Genomic DNA, 9900 nt, shown 5'->3' on the forward strand with positions numbered 1-9900 from the left:
AAGTGATGACGTCACTTAGCAAACTTTGAGACAGCCAATCGCTACCGTTCATACTGTGGCATTGGAAACAGCGCGCGGCGCAAACAAACCTTGAAGATCACGTTATTTGCATTCTCGCGTTTTATCGCGAGTTTTTTTTCCCCCCACAGCTGCTGGTTAACATGAACAGGTATTCCTCATTGCTGTCAGCAGATGTTGGYGGGKATGAGGCAGACTTCTGGTATTCTGTTTGAAACAAATTAAATTGTTAACTGGACAACCTGGTTTAGAGATAGGGATGGGTATCATTAAGGTTTYATCGATACCACTACTCTTATCGGTACTGCTTATTGATCCGGTATTTTAACGGTTCTCTTATCGATACTTTTCTATTAGAATAAAACCAGTGTTTCCCCCTAAGGAATTGGTGGTGGTAGGTGGTTACACAAATAAATAAATTAAAAAACTAGTGCACGTGACTCTGTGTGGGTCAGCGTTGGTGACACAGAATATCAACCATATTTTCATCAGTTTTTTTTTCTTTCCCCTCCGAGTTTGACATTTCATAAGAGAGGTACATGTGGGGGAACAACTGCAAAAATAGCTCTCAGTGTGATCTGGTTTTATTTAGAATAAATAAACAACTACATGCCTGAAATTCTGTGTGTGTGTGTGTGTGTGTGTGTGTGTGTGTGTGTGTGTGTGGAGGCTTGGTTAATGGTGGGGAAAACGCAAAAGTAATATGAATATGCAATGCTTTTACTTTAGAACGATATAAAACTTACAATTAAGCCACTTATTCCTTAATTGGCATTTAACTACACTAACCTCGAGCCATGATATAAATCTTGTCTTCAGAACACGCCTTCAGACACAGAACAGAAGTTCAGTTGCTTCGTATTTTTTTCTTTTAATTTTTCCATGATGTCCTTGGTGACTGATAATCCACAAAAAATATGATAGTGACGTCGAGCGGTCAATGCTAAAGTTACTCAATCGATACTTAACTTTAAACACGATGCTTCTTTTCCAAAGATAAATGCTTTACTGGAGCATCCGGTCAGAGGCAGGCTCAGATATAAACTCTGAACTAAACAAGCAGGTTAGATAATTATTTAATCAGCTCCGACTGCACAGCAACTTCAGAATCAACATGCTAATAACTAGCTTCCATAGGCTACTTCTGTAAACACAGCGCTGAAKGAAGGAGACGTCACATCTTTTCCTGCGCATGCGGGTAGCGAGTTGCTAGCAGCATGTGTTGCTAGCAGCCACTCCCCTTCATGTTGAGGAGAGCTCAGAGGAAACAGGCAGGCTGCAGGAGGGGACAGAGGATAACAGAGCTTCTTCTAAACAACACAGCATGCACTGTGTTCGCCCTTTTCTGGTACCCTTAATGGTACCGTTAATTCTGAAGCTTATCGATCCGGTCAAAATTCATCACGTGGAACCGGTACTGAAAAAATACCGGTTTTCGGTAGTATCCCTATTTAGAGATTAAAAAAATCAAAGACAAAACTATTTAACCTGGTATGTGAATATATGTTAATTGACAGTGAGATTTACAAAACTGCATAAGGGGTACCACCTAAAATTTGGCCAGGGGGGCCAAATTGGCTGGGGCTGGCCTTGTGTTAAATTTTCATTTTTAATCTGGAACTAGCCTTTATCTGTCTGAGAAACGTCCACAAAAATTTGCTGCCTTTTTGGTGTGTTACAACATAGAGAAATATATGATAAATCTGGGGGGTCTGAGAAAAATGAAAGGGTGTAAAAACTGCCACTGTTYAGCACCCCATGTGTCCCACAACCTTTCAGGTACAGTAGTTCAAAGGATGGGWGGGTGGGCATCACCAGGGGTTGGGTTCAGTTCATAACAGCCCTTTGTGAATAAACACAGCTGAGAATTTCTTAACGTAGACAGTTTTGGAGGAAGTTGAACCTGGTCCAACCAGACCTCATTCTCCAACAGGACTTGGTAGTGCCCAGATCAGAACACACTCTTCAGCTGTTTGAAATGTTCCAGTTCTAACCTGTTTTACTCGGTGAGACTGAAGCTCTACCACATTTCATCTGTTCAGCTGTTCCTAAATGTTGCCAGATGACACATTAACAGGAAAAATTTAAATAAAAATCACCTTTTAGTGAATGATAAATATATTTTTTTATTCAGTCTCAAATTTATGCTTCTGTAATCATTTCATGACATTGGGACTTGACAATGTGAACACATTTAGCTTTTTATTTTATTGTTTTTTTAGTGCATCAAAACAAAACAATTAAAGCTGCATTTCATTTAAACTCAATCAGTCTATTAAATTGAGTTCTGGTGCATGTGATCACAGTGTGTGTCTCTTACTGTCTATCTCACTGGTGGGGTGTTATCTATCCACAGAGGATGGGGTAACCATAGTAACAAGAAACTAGGTTACAAAGGCACTGTATATAAACAACAGGAAAGTGCAAGAAGCGTACAGTGTGTTGTCTCAGAGCAATCTGTTTTCATTGTTCTCAACAAGGTATTTTAAATAAGATCTTTGTGAGAAAACCAGTCTGAATATTTTGTCTGAGCCATTTTTTATATCTGATAATCTTCAGTCTGCTCTTTGAAATGTATAAAAAAATCTTTACCACTATGAGTTAGCCTAATGCACCATGTGATGAGAATTATGTTAGGTGGAATGTTGGTAAATCGAAGACAAATTAGGAGAAGGGGTTTAACAAGAAAATCCAATAAGTTTGTGAAGAAATAATCAGACGTTTCRTAACACGAAGAAGCTCAGGTTCTTTTGTTGGTTCCTCATTAAATACTCAGACAAACAAATTAGTTATGTATTATTTATTATGAAAGTATAAAAAGAGTGTTGCCTGACTTGAGCCACTTCCAGTACAGCATTCTCAATAATATATTTCCCCTCAAGTCCAGCACTCTAAGACTGCACACTAACTTACACTGATTTACACGACGTGCATCTCCGCTCCGCTGCGCTGCGGTGCGCAGGTCGCAGCTGTTGGTTTGTGTCTCAATTTATACAGCCTCCGCAACGTTCCGGTGCGACATAGAGGAGATTGYGCGATAAATCCAGTGATGTGGAAGTCAGAGCAAAAAATAATTAATTTTGTGAAAGATGAACTCCAAACACAGCTGAAAACATTAAAATAAAAGCTTTTTGATATCTATTTTGAAACTGTCTTGCTGTCGTCCTTTTGAAATTTCTGATTTCAAAATAAAATACACGTGTATTGTGTGTGTGTACACATTTGCTTCATGCTACATGTTTCCAACTGCTTCCCAAACAGAACGATACATTCTGACAGCATTTGTGTAGAAATATMTCCATATATTTATTAAAATAGCTGCAATTTTGACATTATCCAGGAATTGGACATTAGCAGGAATTGGGGGATGATTACAGCCTGCAGACTGTGATACTTAATTAAATTTGAATCAAGGTTTCTGACAAAATCTGTAAGAATTTCTCAATATGTCTGTGTACATGCAAAATGGGTGAAAATCTGTTTAATTTACACACAGTTTATACAACTTGACATGCATGCCATCAGTCCTGTAATCCTTAAACTTAATTTCTTCACAATGTTTAATGAAACATTTTAAACTTTTCAACAAATTCACATTGGCCCTAACTCAGGTTATAAGAAACAACATTAAGGTTTTTGATAAAGTTTACATCAAATGCATCAAGTGTACTGGTTAGAGCTGATGTGTCAGCAGATTGAAACTAGAGCAGCGTGAGAAACATTTCCTCTTTGATATTTGAGTTTAATAGTTTGGGAAGCTAACTTTCCTCAACCTTTAGTAATTTTTCAATTATAAACAACAGAAGGAGTTCTGTCTGCTACCTTTTCTATTGTGTTGCGCTAAAATCTACAGATGTTTTCTTTAAGAACTTAAGCTAATTGTGACCCATCACATCGAAACGAGGATTAAGTCCAAAAGTGGTAAATGGAGAAATAGGCAAATATAGTGTTTTGACTAAAATGTTAACAAAAATTGCATTTTGTGAAAATATAATGAATAAATGCCTTATTAATGTATCATATGAACGAACTGCCTGAAATATAACCATAAAACAAAAATCTGAAGCACTTTTTTGAGCAGTTGCAACAAAAAAATGATTTTGAGGAAAAACGCCTTAAAATTTTGAGACTTTCCCTGTGAGCTAGCAAAGTTTTGTTTCTTTTTAGCTGGAAAATCTCAATATTCAAATATAATTTGAGGTTTCCTCTTTATAAGGACATCAAATATTCCTCATTAAAATTACACAAAATTAGGATTCAGACCAAATATTTATGTATTATTGTAACAAACAAGACAAATTAAGTCATGTATATGGATTTAATTATGATATCAGAATGATCCAGGTGTCAAAATGTAGCTTTTAAAGCCAAGAATCTGAAAACGTAATCAGGTCATTTTGACCAAATTTGACTTAATCCTCATTTCGATATGATGGGTCACAATTATCTGCTTCACATTCTGTTGTAGCTTTCAGTTTGTGTCTCTGAGGAGCACAGCATACACAAGAACACCTTAAAGCAAGCTTGCACATCCTGAAGAGGGTTTTGTATGAGGGTGCCAATGGCTGTGTGCAAGTTTGAGTCTTAGTGTGTGAAAGGCCTTCATCTCCAGTGCCTTTGATACTCACAGCCTTTTCCTGAACATGTTAGAGATAGTGCTGTGACACATTACTGTCTAAAGACAGCAGAGCCCACAYGCTATTCAGCCTGGCATAATTGGCCGAGGACGTACAATAAGCTCATTCCATCTGAGGAAACACAACAACCTTAACATCACAGTTGAATGGGAGAGAACTGGACTTCATTTTGGTATAGACGTTAGCCACAATCCCAACAAAATGATTCATCTTCCAATAAAAAAAAAATCGTGATCACAGCTGTTTGGCAGTTGGCAGTCTAAAATAATGTCAAACTCCCCAATTTGGTTTCTCCCTGTTTTCTTTTTCATTCTAAAGAAACAATTTTGCTAAATGTTTTTGCAAGTAAAACCCTATATATACTGAATTTATCAAATGGCTTTTTATTTTTGTTTGAGCAGGATTGAATCCGGTCAGGGGACTTTTCTGGGTACAGTTTGCATGTTCTTGCTGCACATGTGCATTTTATGCAGGTACMCTGGGTTCCTCACACAGACCAAAAAACATGACTGTTAAGCCCCTTTTCCTCAGGTGTGGCTTTAAGTGCTTCTCATTGATTCAGATTCTCCATTTTCAGTTGTTGCATGGTTGTTAGATCCACCATGGTTCCAGGCAGGTCAAACCGAATATTGTGTGCAAATCAATTTAACGTGAGCGGACTGCGGCCTGTGGCTTAACTGAGCCAAGGCAAAACTTGCAAACTCCTCATGGAGAGAGGCGTTTTATATGTTGAGTTGCATACAGCTTGAGCTCGATGGAGCAGTCAGAAATGAAGAGGTATTTCAGGAGAATTCAGACAAACTGGCCACCCATTGCTACACGTACACTGATAAAAAGTGCTGCAACAAATTTTAAAAATTAAAAAGTCCAACTAACGAATAATAAAACCAAAGCATCCACCCAAAATCAGGTCCAGAGAATGAGGGACACACTGCTACACTTGAATAGAACCGAACAGACATGAAGTGGTTAGAGTGAGACTTGACAATGGAGAAGGGGCTTTTGGTGCATTTGCAACTCTAAATTATTCCTATAGGTGTGAGTGAGAGAGTGAATACCGGTAGTTGTTTGTCTCTATGTGGAAATGTGACAGACTTGCGACCTGTCTAGGACGTACGCCACCCCTCACACAGTGATTGCTGTGTGCAAACTTGCATCTATGTGGTACTTTGTGCAATTTCTGTTCACACCTTTGTCAATTTTACATCCATCCATCCATCCATCCATTTTCTTCCGCCTATCCGGGGTCGGGTCGCGGGGGCAGCAGCTTCAGAAGGGAGGCCCAGACCTCCCTCTCCCCAGCCACTTCTTCCAGCTCCTCCGGGGGAACTCCAAGGCGTTCCCAGGCCAGCCGAGAGACATAGTCCCTCCAGCGTGTCCTGGGTCTTCCTCGGGGCCTCCTCCCGGTGGGACGTGCCCGAAATACCTCACCAGGGAGGCGTCCAGGAGGCATCCTTACCAGATGCCCGAGCCACCTCAACTGGCTCCTCTCGATGTGGAGGAGCAGCGTCTCTACTCTGAGTCCCTCCCGGATGACCGAGCTTCTCACCCTATCTCTAAGGGAGAGCCCAGCCACCCTGCGGAGGAAACCCATTTCAGCCGCTTGTATCCGGGACCTCGTTCTTTCGGTCATGACCCAAAGCTCATGACCATAGATGAGGGTAGGAATGTAGATCGACCGGTAAATTGAGAGCTTCGCTTTCTGACTCAGCTCTCTCTTCACCACGACGGACCGGTACAGCGCCCGCTTTACAGCAGACGCTRCGCCAATCYGCCTGTCGATCTCCCDCTCCCTTCTTCCCCCATTCGTGAACAATTTTACATGATGCAGTAATTTATATATKATATTTTGTTTTGTTATTTGCAAATAGCAGCAGCTAGCTGCTAGTGCCATCATTAAGACCTGGAATGACTGTATGTGGAATTGACGCTAATATGAAGGTTCATAAATTAGCATTTTGATAAGCTATTAGGAAATGTTTTTTTGGGATTGGAGTAGTTTGAAGACATCAAGGATCTTGGCACCATTTAGTCCTTAAAGATTCTGCAGAAGCTGCTGCTCAGCGAGGATTCAAACCCATCTAAACTGTATGATCTACATGTTACAAGATTATTGACAGGCTTGTCTGTTCACACCAGGGTAACTGTCACAACTCATTATAAGCTGGTAAGCGTATATTGTATAGAGCAATTGCTCTGCACAAACTATTTAGTGTGATTGCAACAGTTGCGGAATGCTAGTGTGGATCATTCGCAAAGAATTTTAAACATTCTAAAGTAAATTTTGATAACTATTGTTATTCAGAGTGATAAACACTTTAAAATAAACAAATCCTTTGTGTTTTTGGCCTCATTTTTGCTTGCTGCTAAAAGGCAATAAGGTTTTTGCCAGTGTGGGTTTATACGTAAGTATGTTGGCAAAATATTCCATGAAATATTGGGTGGTTTGYAAACAATCTTAAGCTGACCACTACAGTTAATTGAACTTAGCTGACACAACTTTTTTTATTGCCCAATCCGTTTTATATACGGAGCCCAAATTAGGCATGGTAGTATGGGCCGCCAAGTGTAAAATAAAATCTTAAAAAATCTCACTAATGCATTTACATTTTTTATCTCACTTTCTGATTGTAAAATCCAAGTTAAAAATATTCCACTAACATTTTATTGTTACTTGGGGTGGCTATGGCAGAGTGGTTAGAGGAGTCGTCCTGGAAYCGGAAGGTCATCAGTTCGATCCCCCGTCCAGCTGTCTAAGTTGTTGTGTTCTTGGGAAAGATACTTCACCCCAATGCCTCTGATGTGTGTCCCATCAGTGTATGAATGTGATTGGCACTGATTAGTCTCCACAGCTGATTGTGTTAGCTTTGTAGAGATGTAATAGAGTGCTGTGTGAATGGGTAAATGAGGACACAGTTTGTAGTATGAAGCGCTTTGAGTGTCCTGGTTGTGTAGAAAGGTGCAGTACAATCCATTTACCATTTGTTATTTAGCTCACTGTCCATAGATTTGACAAATTTTACTAAATCTTGAATTTAAWTGTTAAATACTATATGTAAATCCTAAATAAATGGACTGTACTTCGATAGCACCTTTCTGTCCAATCAGGATACTCAAAGTGCTTCACACTACAATTTGTGTCCTCATTTACCCAATCACACTATAAGCACTCTATTAGATCTCACTACAAAGCTAATACAGGTAAATCAGTTTATAGAGACTAGACAGTGATGGGACACACATCACAGGCAGTGGGGGTTCAGTGTCTTGCAAAGGGTCACTTTGACATGCGACCTAATAGTGATGAAAATGAACCACCATTTCTCACATTAGAGGAATGACTTCCCTAACCACTCAGCCACAGTCTAATCAAAATCTAAATGTAAAAGTTAAATCTAAAATATTGTGGTTAAATGTTGAAGTTTGCAAATAAGTATTTTAGGATGGAATGCAGCCTTTGCCGTTGGTTATGGGCTTCCTTYAGTTAGGACACCATTCTGAGACAATAGCAGCTGTTAACGCTTGAATGCTACATGTTAGCTCATCATTTATCGATTTACTCTTTTTGTTTAAGTCAATCGACTTTATGCATGCACGTTTTAAACCTTAGGTTTGCTTTGTTTATTAGATAATCAATAAGCTATATAAACTTAGTTACTGAGCACCTGAAGTTCCTGTTAATGATATGCAAAGCATTTAAAATTAAACACGCCCAGTTTTTTGTCTAGTTGGAGAACRATGCACCTCATGGCGTCAGGACAATCTCACGTGCAGGCCTTCCTTTCTTGGTTGCTTTTTTGATGTTATTTCGTTAGAAAACATTAAACCTAATGTGCCGTCTCTCACAAGAGCTTGAATTGATAGAAAGTGAAAGTAAGCTAGTTTTTAAACTCAATGCGTCGTTAAATCCGTTTTGCTTGACGAGGGACGAGATCAACCACTATCCTGTCGCCCTGAACAGAGGCACGGCTTCCCACCTTCACCAGATGCTACCAGCCTTGACTGTTGGGCCATTGAGATACAGACATGGGGTCTGCGATGTCTGGCAGCCAACCCAGCTGGAGGAGTTCCCTGGGACAATGCCTGGTGTTCTCTGCAGCTGAAACCTCCGCTATGGTACCAACATACAGCAGGAACGACTGGTGGGTGAAACAAAATCATTTGCTGGTGACAGAAAAGGTGCTCAGATGCTCAGGCTTAAAGTTGACTCCCTTTTCATAGGGGTTTTAGTAAAATACAACTTTACAGCATCTCTTAAACCTCATTAAAAATTTACTTATGTAATTAGTTATGGTTATGCTATGGCATATGGCAGGCATGTCCAACTCTGGACCTCAAGGGCCGGTTTCCTGCAAATTTTAGATTTGTCCCTGCTTCAACACAGCTGATTCAAATAGATGATACCTTCTCAGTTTGCCAGTATATCCTGGTACCCATTTAACAGTAACACTGTAATCTCTCCCCAGTTGGTTTACTGCCTCAGCACACTCCCAAGCCAGTAGTGAGGTAAAATGTGGCCCTTGGTGAGCTCCAATAGCAGCTTGGCTATCTGTTAGGATGAATATTTCCTTCTGCGTACACTGAAGTTCTTTGAGAGAGCCGCACACTGGTGGATTGCATATACCTCAGCTTGAGATACCTTTACAAAACCAGTGGGTAACTGTACTCTCTTTCACTGTGGTTGTGCAGAATCAGCACCCCTGCACCGACTGACCCCTTTATAAGGGATCCGTCTGTAAAACAGTAGAAATAATCAGGAGAGAGGTCCACCACAAAGAAATTACTCCATGCTGACCTACAGTATCTTCAATCTCTGTCTTAAAACTTGGTTCAAAATTGCATTTTTTACCATTCTGTCTCTGGGCCTGCAGTTACTGGAACAGCAGCAACTGCCCAGTCCCAGGCTACGTTCACAATGCAGGTCTTAATGCTCAGTTCCGATTTTTTGAAAAAAAAATCCGATCTTTTTGTGTGAACGTTCACATTACATTTTTTTTTTAACTTTATTCATTTCTTTTAAAAAAAACGAAACAATTTATATACAATAAAAAAACACAAACATAATGAAATGAAAGGTGGCAGAATGAAGAAAAAAATCTTATAATATCTGCCCCTTTTTTCTCAAATACAAATTCAAACAATAATGATCTGCAGTTAGCAAAACAAAAAAGATCAAATCCTTTCAAAACAACAAGTTATTAGGATACAGATTATACTGTTCCACATCTATTTAACAATCCAGCCT

Source organism: Austrofundulus limnaeus, unplaced genomic scaffold, assembly GCF_001266775.1.
Source record: "Austrofundulus limnaeus strain Quisiro unplaced genomic scaffold, Austrofundulus_limnaeus-1.0 Scaffold272, whole genome shotgun sequence".
In the NCBI taxonomy this organism is placed as follows: Eukaryota; Metazoa; Chordata; class Actinopteri; order Cyprinodontiformes; family Rivulidae; genus Austrofundulus; species Austrofundulus limnaeus.